Source organism: Prionailurus viverrinus, chromosome D1 (genome assembly GCF_022837055.1).
Source record: "Prionailurus viverrinus isolate Anna chromosome D1, UM_Priviv_1.0, whole genome shotgun sequence".
Taxonomy (NCBI): Eukaryota; Metazoa; Chordata; class Mammalia; order Carnivora; family Felidae; genus Prionailurus; species Prionailurus viverrinus.
In genome coordinates, this window is record NC_062570.1 from 28,191,769 (window position 1) to 28,203,842 (window position 12,074).

The following is a 12,074-nucleotide window of genomic DNA, read 5'->3' on the forward strand; positions in this document are numbered from 1 at the left end:
TTCATTTTTCCTTCTCCTCTATGGGAACAATAATTGATCAGTTGACAGATCTAGGTCATGCTGGCAGGGGTTGCTCTGCTTCATGCAGGCTTGCCCAGGAGAAGGAGGGAAAGTCTGTCTTCCCAGTCTACAAGGAGCCCAGATGATGCAGCGCAGCAGGGGGAAGGGGGACAGATGAACTGGTGGGCTAGTTCAGGCTTCCCCAGCAAGAGTACCTGGGACCCCATTGATCACAGAGTCCTCAGTTATTTGATATCCCCGACACTCTAATTTTCCATATCCAATTTACCTCTGTCACTTTCCCACGTTTTGCTCAGCGTCTATTCCCTGCCTGTTACAATTTTCCTCGTTTTTCTTTCTACTTCCCCCTCCTTTCCTCTTCTTCTTTCCTCCTTCCAAAACAATGACAGGGCACAGATACTCCCCCACTTAAGTCATACTAGAGAGATGGCCTTTTGTTTATTTGCAAGAAGAAAAACAGAAACCCTGCCAGAAGAACTCTGTAAGTCATTTGCAAACTGCAAAACAAACCAACAAAGATTCACATTTTCGTTGCCGAGAAGCGAATATTTCAAGAGAGACTGTCAAGCTAAGAAATCAAATATTGGAAAACACATTCTTTAGCACTGTTACTAAGGACATCTTAGGTTACTAAATTTCATTTTTTTTTCTTCTCTAAGAGTATTGCCTTCATAGTAATAAAAGAATGTTCAAAGGATTGGTTGGTTTTGGCTTCAAAGGCTCATTCAGATTAACTCTCTGGAGGTGCTGCCCTTGCTTTGTCTTGGTGGTGTCACCAAACACTAACCCAACACAGACCATAGCTGTGTATGTGTTCATTGGTTCAATCACCCTGCAAGTGTTTATTGAGTGCCCACTATGTTGTAGTTGTAGGTGGTAGGTGGTGGGAATAAATGCATCAGTGACTAAAACAAACTCAGGGATGAAACCAAAGACAGAGTAGAATTTCTAAGATTTGGCTTGGTTTTCCATCCTTTTTAATAGCATTCAAAAGCACCAACAGGAGTGCCAGAAGCAAGAGGGAAGAATGAAAGACACAGCTTTTGGTTTCTCATGGAAATGGGTGGCAAGAAAGCAACTAACCTTTGATACTTGTTTTACGTAGGGAGAACTGGGAGAGGACTCACAACTGTAGTTCTGTGTTAATAATAAATAAGAGGTGCTGCCTTTACTATTCCATGCTGTCTTCTGCCAAGAAGGAACTCATAGATATTTGATGTGCCCTCAGTTAGTATGTGGATGATGAAAGCTGATTTAAGTTAGTTGGCTTTGTGACAATTGTCTTTTGTCATTCAAGTTATTAGTTGATTCTTGGCACAATGCCACCCTGTCTGGTAGCTTATCCACCTCCCTTTTGCCTTGCTTTCTGCACAGAATTAGAGGTAAGGGGAGTGGGGGAGATACTTATATCAGATCAGGGAAGGATTTGCCTCTGGCAGTTTGTCTGGATGAGGCAAATGTTATGCAGGGGGACCTCTTAGAGGGATTCATAACTCAGGGAATATCTAAGATAATCTCCCTTCTGAGAACCCTTTTATTTGCTACCCACCCATGTCACCCTAACTTAGGGTTTCAGGAATAATAAAAATTCATCATGCTTTATTTGTTCTCCTCTGGTCGTACACTACAGTTGAGACACGGGTCTTCTTCTAATCCATCAACTTGTGTTTCCAGTCACATGTACCCAGAGGGAAAATGGCTTTTCTTATGCTCAAACTGTGTACAAGCTGCCTGCTGAATTCTCAGGATGATTGCTTACCTGGCTGCTTCTATCTGCATTTTCATAGAGGTGATCGTAATTGTTCTTATCTTTCCTCACATAGAGAACAGATAACTTTCACATGGATCCTGAGCCTTCCAAGTCAAGCAGTCAGTTCTACATCTCCTGACCTGATCTCTGAGACTGAAAGGTCATCAGGGGATTTCCAATATTTACATTTTCTAAGCCAATGGTTCCCAAACTTGGTGTATCAAATTGCCTGAGGAGCTTTATAATAATACCAATGACTGAACCCTATCACAGACCAATAAAATCAGATGTTAATCATCAATCTTTTTAGAGCCCTGCAAGAGGTTCTAATATGTGGTCAGATTTAAGCATTGGACCTCTAAAGTCATCTGAAAAGTTCTATGATGTTGGGTAAGACACATCCTTTATATGAGCCTCAGTTTCCACATCTCTAAAATAAAGAATTTGGTCTAAAATATTTTCAAGTTTCATTTCAAGTTCAACACTTTGCAATTTTGCAAATAGTCTTTTTGATATAGCACTTGAAAAGTAGTGATGCTAGAAGAAAGTATTCCGAAGCAGTTTCTGCTTGCAAGGAGCTAAGAATATAGACAAAGTCACAGACAGATGACCAAAGTCAGAATGTGTGAATGGTGTGTGTGCAATGCAAACACTACATGCTATATCATATATATTTTATCACATATCTATATATGTATGTATTTCTTTATAAGGCATCCTTAGGATGGGAGAAAAGGATTAACTAGTCACAGCATTTCCCTCATAGAGGAATCCAGGAATGATAAGGATTCTTTAACCAATCCATCTTATAAGAGAATTAGGAGCCACTTGAATGTGGGTCAAGAAAGAATGTGTTAGAGCTGGATTTAGAGAGTGTTAAGCGATGGTGAACCTTGGAAGAATCTCCATTCTTTATTGGGAAGATTTTCATATTTCTCTTCTGCTCAGGGTCCAGTCTCTTCCCCAAGTCAGCCAGCAGTGTTGCTTCCATTGCTCTCCTTCTCATGAGCAACAAAGGCTCGATGCCAAGAACCTCAATGGCAAAATTGCAGTTAGTGTGTTAGGCAGAAGTGATGCTGGTTCCACTCCCCAAGTCAGGTTGGCTCTTGCTGTGCATACATGAGTGAAAACTTGCCTGTTTTTTTTTTTTTTATGGAGTCAGCAGGCTCAGAGGCACATGGGGAACAGAGCTACCATGCAAATGTGTGACAAGGGCAGTCTCTGGGTAACTCACAAAGTACACGGCTGGCTCCCTAAAGTGTTCACACTGCTATGTCATCCAATCCCAGAGTCACAACCAGCTCAAGCCCAGAGGAACTTTCAAGATGACTTATTTCAATCTCTCTCTTTGAACTTTGATACCTCAAAAGTGGAGCTGCAGTGGTCCCCTAGCTTCTGTCTCCAATAAGGGGGAACATACATCTTTCTAGATTATTGTGCCTGACCATTAGATTTCAGGAAGACAGGAAGAGGAAGAAGACAAAGGAGAGGGAGAATCTGTCTTCTTACAGATTTAGCCATTTTCTCTAGGTCTAGAGAGACATTATAATATAGTGGCTGGATTGCCTGGGTCCAAACCCTGGCTCTTCCACTTCCTAGTTTGAAACCTTAAACAATATAGTCAACTTCTGTGATTCTGTTGCCTCTTCCACAAAATGGAGATAATTATGGGACTTAGCTTTAAGGCTGTTATGAGGATTAAATAAGTTACTGCAGATAAAGTGCTTGGAACACTGCCTAGCACACTGCAAGTTCTCAAGAAGTATTACTTAATACTATTATGATTGATACAAATACTACTACTCACAGGACAAGTCTAATCCTTCTTCAACATGAATTTACTTTAAATATTTCAAAAAAATTGTGTTCCTTTCTCCCTCAAATTTTCCCTCCACTGGGCTAAATATAGCAAGATTTTCTCCTAGTTTCTATCTTATCATCCATAGAAAGGGTGCTGATTGCTTTTATCCAAAGTTCTTCTGGGTTATTCTATATTGTTTTTAAAGTATTCTTCTCCCAGTGTGCTTTGAGTAGTCCAAAATATTATAGAATATGGCCCCTCTTTACTCCAACCCAAAAGGGACGAAATCTCAGCCCTTTGGCAAGGTAATGTAAACCCTCTAGGTCTGGCCTGGGTTTGCCAGCCTCTCCTAATCCTTTGCAATCCTGTTCCTGTTCCATGGACTGCTTGAGGACTTCTTCCACACAGCATGTGTGCACACTGCTCCCTCTGCTGAGTGCTGCCCTCATCTAAAACTTACAATTCAAGAAAAATTCCAGCTCAGCATTCCTCGGCAGTCTCTTATTTTGTCATCTATACTTCCATTTCTCCTGTACTTACCTCTATACTTAACATCCACCACACATGGCATAGGTACATGCTTACATGTCTATCCTCCTTTACCAGACTCTGAGCTCCTAAGAGGTCAGGGATGCTTTATTGATCTTTATGTTCCTAGGGCACCGAGCACAACACTTAGCACAAATTAAATACTCAGAACTTACAGGTAGAAAGAAGATAGAGAGAAGGAGAGAGAGGGAAAACAGCATGAGATTCCCTTAAGTTTTAGGAGCCATATGATCCTGTCAACTTCTGTTGAGCTGTTGTTAATTCAAACCTTCCTTCTTCTATGCTTGTGGTGTTTTACGATGTGCACAATAACCTGATCTCAGAACTTACCCTTTCTGAAGTTATCTTATTAGATTCAACTGATACTTTCTTTCTGACAAGATCTTTTGGGGACTCTGAATCTGTAATCCCATATATTAGTAATATCTCCTGGTGATAATCAGTCATAAACCATATGTTGTAGGCACCTGGGTAGTGGTAGATGAGCTCAGTATTTATGACTAAACTTACCCCAGAGCAGAAAATAGTCACTCTAGTGGTCAATAGATCAGATGAGTGGAGGATGGGATGGCTATCTGAACCTATGTCGGCGTCATGGGGAGACACACAGGCAAAGGAAGTTTGGATCTAAGAAAAGAGGAAAGTGACTGGATGGATTGTATTTAGTTGGAGAAGATGAGGTGGTCAAGTGTTTTTTATCTGCTTCTTCAAATCTACTTTTTCCCTTTCACACAAAATTGTCCACCAGGGCATTTGACTTTCCTCCTAAACAGTCAAGATGAAACCTGGCCCAGGCATGAAAAAGGTTAATTGACAGCTTTTTTTTTTTCTCAATGCAACCAGTGATGTATAGACATCTGCAGTTGGATAAACCATTGTGCTAATTTTTAAAACAAATAAGAATTAATTGATTGTTCTATATTTCTCCTTCCTTTCTCCCTAACACTTCTTAATAGAAGGATCTAAATGCCCTATCACCATTTTTTCCATTACTTTCTTGCACTGCCAAAGCCTTGTCAAGGCCAAAATAATTTACTCATCAAATGCAAAAGCTTTTTCACAGACTCCTAGAGTTGTGAGAAATTATGGAATTTTCTCAGTCTCCCACTCAAGGCATCAAATCCCATCTGAATGATGTTCATCAATTGCTGCCCAACCATTCCAGATATTCCCAGTAATCAGACACTAACCACATGAGTTGTGCTCCCCAGTTCTGGCTGTCTATCAAAATCACCTGTGGGATTATAAGCAGGTGCCCAGGGATGACCTACAAAAATACCCATTGCATAGGTTAGTATAGGACAAAGTCACCTCTACCTTGAAATAAGTACAGATTATTCTATTGTGCAGATACAACTGAGAATAAATGATATTACTATTCCTTTTCATAGTTGATAAACTCTTTGGAAAACACTATTCTGGCAAACACTTTTGATATCTCCTCAAAATCAATTATTATCCTTTCTCTGTATAAACAGTGCTCTAAATTTGTTGCAGGCAGCAATGTGACCATTCAAACTATTCACCACAAAAATTCCCTTGTAGGTCAGTATGGTCATGCAATGCAGTTCAGATTAATGCAATAAAAGCACAAGTTTGGTTGGTGTTTTGAGGATTGTACTCAGGGAGACTGTGTTTTATAAACCATGCCATTGCCCCTTCCTCTTGACGGAGAAAATGGCATACTACCTAGAGTTCCAGGAGAGAGCCTGTAAAAATGTAAAAAGGCAGACAAACAACACATATCAAGAATGGCAAAGAAGGAAGAATTTAGGTTAAACTAAATGGACTTGGCTGTTTTGGTAAATCAAAAATAATTGAGTATAAGGCAATTTCATATGGCTAAATCTAATAAAAGGACCTTGGGTTCAAGATGACATAGCAGTTGTACCAGCACTGGAAAACATGTTTCCATACTTACTATCACTTATGAGAAAAAAAAAAACTTATTTAATTAGGTTTCTATTACTTGTAGATGAATATAATCCTAATGAATCTATGTGGAGCAAAAATTTGTCTCTTTCTAACTTCTGCCAATTAGAACTATTCAAAAACATAACTAATATTGTGTGATCCTCTTTCTAAAAGATGCCTATCATGAATACTACTTATCTTGACATTCTTAGTTCCTTCTTATGATTATTGTATGGCATGATTTTAAACCATTAATCATCCTGATCATTATCTTCTGGACATGCTCTAGTTTGATAATGATTCACTAAAATGCATTACCAAACTCTCCTAGATGTAGTTTGATTGATAAGTGAGTCATGGACTCTTACCTACCACATTTTGGACCTTATAGTTATATAGGTTCACTTTATTATTGTATTATTTTTTATTTTTTAATATTTATTTATTTATTTTTAATTCTTTTAACATTTATTTATTTTTGAGACAGAGAGACAGAACATGAACGGGGGAGGGAGACACAGAATCTGAAACAGGCTCCAGGGTCTGAGCACAGAACCCCACGCGGGGCTTGGACTCACAATGTTTATTTATTTATTTATTTATTTTTTTTGAGAGACAGAGAGAAAGAGAGAGAGAGAGCAAGAGGGGCAGAGAGAGAGAATGACAGAGGATTCAAAGTGAGCTTTCTGCTGAGAGCAGACAGCCGGATGCAGGGCTTGAACTCATGAACCATGAGATCATGACCTGAGCTAGGACACTCATGATTATGAGTAGGACACTTAACTGACTGAGCCACTCAGGCGTCCCTATTCTCTCTCTCTCTCTCTCTCTCTCTCTCTCTCTTTCAGATACCACACTCTTGGTTCATATTGATGTTGTACTCATTCCTCTCACACACACACACACACAAAATGCTATTATGTAAGACCTTTCCTATTCTTGCTTATAGGTAATTTTCTTTAAATTTTTCTTCTAAGTTTTTGAAATTTTACTGCACCTTGTGTCCTGTATTTAAATTCACTTTGATTATTTTTGGATTCTGATGAGCTGTCACCATCAGCTTTGTGTCATCCTTAAATGATATAGACATGTAATCTCCACATCATGAAGACGAATGATTTAAAAAAAAAAGCAACATAATAGACCCAAGGGTATGGCAAAGTTCTTCATTACATTCATATTTCAATAATAGACTCAATGGCATAGCCAAGTTCTTACTTATATTATATTTTACCCACTCCAGAATGATTTATTCATACCCTTCTGTATCTTAGCCAAAAACAACAACAAAACATAGTTCTTACACTCAAGGAAGTAGACAATTCAATACGACATAGTAAGTACTGAGATAAAAGCAAATGTTATTTGATATGGCATCATCTAGAAGACTTTTTGGGTCAGAAAAGTCTTCTAGAAGGAAGATATATGAAAGCTGAGACACAAAGTTGACAATATTTAACCAGGTAAGAGGAAAGATAAATGTTACAAGTATAGGAGACTGCATATGTCAGAGCCTAGAGAAAGGAGACCATGGTAGGAACCCAGGAATCCAATACCAGTCTGGCTAGACGGACTGTGTTTGTGTGATTTGGGGGCTTTAGGGAATGGGGAAGAAGGGATGAAGATAGACAAGATTTATAGGGAGAGATGTAGGCAGAAGTCAGAGCTTGAATGGCATATGTTTCTTATTAAAGATTTTATATTGAGAGACAAGTATTGAAGGTTGCATGTCAGACAGTAAAATGATGATTTGCAGTTTTAATTATTAAATAACATTATTTGAGTTATTTAAAAATGTTAACATGCTTTAAAAAATCTTACAATGTTGTTCTAGTGACAGTGTGGAAAATGAATTAAAAAGGGGGCAAGACTAGAGGCAAGGTAACCTTCTAGAGGATGTTGCACCCAATCAGCAACCAGGGTGAGTGCTGCAGAGATGGGGAGATACAGGAGTATTCAAGAATTATGGAGGTTGAAGTGTTATAACTTGGATATGGAAAGGAAAGAGGATGGCAAGTGATAAAGGAAAGTGAAAGAAATCTTCTAGTTTGGGGGTAAGTGATGTTCAGGTGGATTTTAAGGAGATGGTGATAAATGCAGTTTGGGTCATGATGGGTTTGAAGATGCCTAATGGTCATTTTCAAGGTGTTATCCAATAAGAAGTTAACTACATCAATCTGGAACTCTGGAGAGATCTCTAACCTTCAACAAAGATGGTCTACAACATAGATACAAATAATGACCCAGAAAGAGAGTACAGAGTATATACTAGATAACTAGTATTTAAAGTTTGGGAAGAGAAGAAATCTTGGGAAGATAATTGACAAGAAGTGACCAAAAACATATAAGAAAATCCAGGAAAGTGTGATGCACCAAGGTCAAATGATGTGTATTTGGAGAAGGCAGGAACAATGATAGTGCCAAATGCTGCTGAGGATCAAATGAGATTATACTTAGCGACAAAAATATCTTCTATGCCCTTGGGAAAACAGTTTCATGGGGTTGAGCCCTAGTGTAGGGAATAAAAGTAAGGTGAGGATATAGAAAATGTAAGCAATTATTTCAAAAAAGTTTTTGTGTTGTTATTATTGTTTTAAAAAAGAGGGAGGAAATAGGGAGATAAAGAGGATTGCAGTTGGAGAAGATGTGGCTTTTGTAAGAGGGGAAAGACCTCTTTGAATGCTGAAGGGCAGGGGATAGTAAAGGGAAGGATGAAAGGAAGATCTAGGAGATGACTGACCAAGTGATGTCTGTTAGGGAATATGAAAGGGTAGGAGGAGTGGTGAATCTTGAGCACCAGTAAAAGAATGAGTCATGAAGACAAGGAGAAAGAAAAATTGCATGACTATATAAAGTAAGGAAGGAGAAACTTACTTGAGAATTCCCATTATGATTGGATTCAACTGAAAATGACAGAAACTACACAGTAAAAGTGGTTTAAATAGATAGAAGTTTTTCTCTGTGGCCACAGAAACACTCCACTTTGTTCATGGCTGGTGTCATGTTTTCTAAGCTGAGAGACCCAGCCCTTTCTGTGGCTTGGATCTATTGTACATGGTTTTGACCTTCTGTCTAAGATGGCAGCATCTGCGTGCCAGGCAGTGGGACGAAAGAGGAGAGGAAGAAGAGACAGAATGCTCTAGTGTACTATCTCCCAAAGAAGGTTCCTTCCTGGAAGCCCTCACATGGCACTCTCCATTTCATGCCTTTGGACAGAACTTGGTTACACTGCTTCTTTCAGATGCAAGGGAGTGTGGGAAATGCATCATCCACTTTGGATGACCACATGCCCAGACAAATTCAGGGGCTTATTATCATGGCAGGAGGGGAGGATGGATGTTAAGAGACAATTAGCATTTTGTATGACAGGAGGGAATGTTAGATCTCCCCCCAAGAAGGATGGAAGAAGACTTTGGGCCCATACAACACACATGTGGTTAAGATATCACCACCTACTTTGTGGCATCTAACCATGAATTTTCAACATTTCTAGTCATTAGAGAAATGCGAATCAAAATCACAATGAAATACTACTTTATACCCATTAGGATGGCTGTTGTTTAAAACATTTAAAAAGAGAAGTAAAGAAATGTTGGTGATGATATGGACAAATTGAACTGGAACCCCTGTGCATGGCTGGTGGGCAAGTAAAGGGGTGCAACTATAGTGACAAACAGTTTGGTGGTTCCTCAAAAAGTTAAAAATGGAATTATTGTATGATCTAGTAATTCCACTTCTAGGTATATAGAAATTTTCAAACAAAAATTTGAAAGAAGGGACTCATATTTGTACAGCCATCTTCATAGCAGCATTATTCACAATAGGCAAAAAGTGGAAGAACCCATCAGTGGATGAATGGATCCATCAGTGGATCCATCAGTGGATGGATAGATCAGCAAAATACAATGTATATGTACAGTCAAGTGTTCTCCAGCCTTAATGAAATTAATGAATGAAGTTCTGACATGTGCTACAACATGGATGAATCTTGAAAAGAGTGTGAAAGAAATCAGACACAAAAGGGTAAATATTGTATGAGTCCACTTATATGAGGTACTTATGAAAGACAAATTCATAGATACAGAAACTAAAAGTTTCCAGTGGCTGAGGGGAGGAAGGAATGGGGAGTTATTATCCGATGGGTAAAGGTTCTGTTTGGGATGATGAAGAAGTTGGGGAGATGGATGGTAATCATGGCTGCACAACACTGTGAATGTATTAATGCCACTGCATTGTGCATTTCAAATGTTTAAAATGGTTTCTTTTATGTTGCATATAACTTACTCAGATAAAGAAAAATGCAAAAAGAGGGAGAATCAGCTGTCCTTGTGCAGTAGGGATACAGCCAAACTTCTCAGCTTGGCTGCAGGAAGTTGGAGGAGTCTGCATTCAATGACTTTGATTTTCTCTGAGCATAAATCGGCCAAGAGGTGTGTTTGCACACATGTGTGTACATGTTCACATACATGTCCATAAATCTGTATGTTGTGTTTTCCAGAAAGCAGAAAAGGACAAAAACAGTGACCTGTGTAATGGGCAAAACCCTCCTATGTAATAACCCTCCTTTCCTCATGGCTTTCTCTCCTCCCTGATTTTCAGATACAATATGATCAACTCCTACCCTATTTTTCCATTTCTGTTTATGGTTCTGGTCCTGCCATGTAGGAGATGGTAGCAGACCATCTCTCAAACATGGGTTCATCTCTAACTCCTTTCTTGAGTTAACCCTGAAAGGAATTACACAGAGTTTTACATTTACAGCTTGCAGAGCATAACCACATAAATTATATTTCTTGATCTGTACATTAGTCAGAATATTCTTTCTCAACTGAGCTCTATCATCAACTCTGACCTTTGATATTGAGTTTTTCCCAGAGCCTTTATTTTCCTCATCCATAAAATAGGATATTTAAACTTCCTTGGAATGTAGTTTCCATGTTTTCACTGAATTATGTTTGTGAAACCTGGTACTCAATACTTATCAGAAAAGTAGAAGCCAACATTTTTATGGGGTTTTGAGCAGCTCATTTACTGGGGACTTCAATTCCCTCTCAGTCCCCCTCACCATGTCCCCCCCACACACCCCCACCACCACCACCTGGACCACTCTTTCTCCTATAATCACTCACCAGTTCAGTTCAGGTAGGACTCTGGATGACCTGTATCTGTCCCTCCTCTCCTGCCTGTCTGCCCTGTCTCTGTTCAGGCTCTGTCTCTTGATTTTGCTCCACTGACCCCAGACACTGACCCTGGACACTAATGCCCCACCACAGCACAGTGCCTTTGCACACACTGCAAATATCCTTCCTGTAGGATTAGCCCAGTGCAACACTGTACTAACTTGTTTTAATATTGAGGGTGATGGAATAAACAAGACCAGGAAAATAATTTAAAAGGCTGAAAAGGAGGACAGAGTTGTGATACCCACTCTACTACTCTATCATTTCTATACTGAGCCTTCATGTGGACCACTCATTAGTTTCCTTGTTACTAGTCTGCCCAAGGAAAAGAAGGAGTTTATTTCTATATAATGTCCTTAGAGTTGTGGCAGTTCAAGTGTAGTCCCTGAATCAGAAAGTCTGGAGCTTTCTGGAACATAGCTATGTGCATTTTAAGAAGCCCTTTAGGTGATTGATGCTAAATTTGGAGAACCACTGACTTAGAGAAGTAGTGAACACAGATGGAGGGAGCTCTGACTAGAAAGGTCAATGGTGGGGGCTGGGGGTGGAGAGGATAGTCACCTCTCTGTCCTTATATGAGGGGTCTCAGTTTCTTTTGAATATAACCACCTTAGGAAAAGAAAAAAACATCAGGGCAGAGCAAGCTTGGTGGTATGTAAGCAATGAAAATATATAAAATAAATAATTGAATATTGCCTTTTGCTAGGATTGCCAGATTTAGCAAATAAAAATCCAGACACTCAATAAATTTGAATTCCAGATAAGCAACAATTTTTTTTATTATCACAGCATATACTTATACTAAAAAATTATTTGCTGTTGATCTGAATTTCAAAGTTAAACGGGCATCTTGCATTTA

The 12,074-nt window shown here is 39.1% G+C and overlaps 1 non-coding gene across 1 annotated transcript; it reads left to right on the top strand.

Moving 5' to 3' along the window:
- The first annotated feature begins 9,390 nt into the window (after positions 1–9,390).
- Positions 9,391–9,517, top strand: LOC125147309 (U6atac minor spliceosomal RNA). The gene has a single exon (XR_007145137.1). It is a non-coding gene; the product is annotated as a U6atac minor spliceosomal RNA (small nuclear RNA).
- The last annotated feature ends 2,557 nt before the right edge of the window (positions 9,518–12,074 follow it).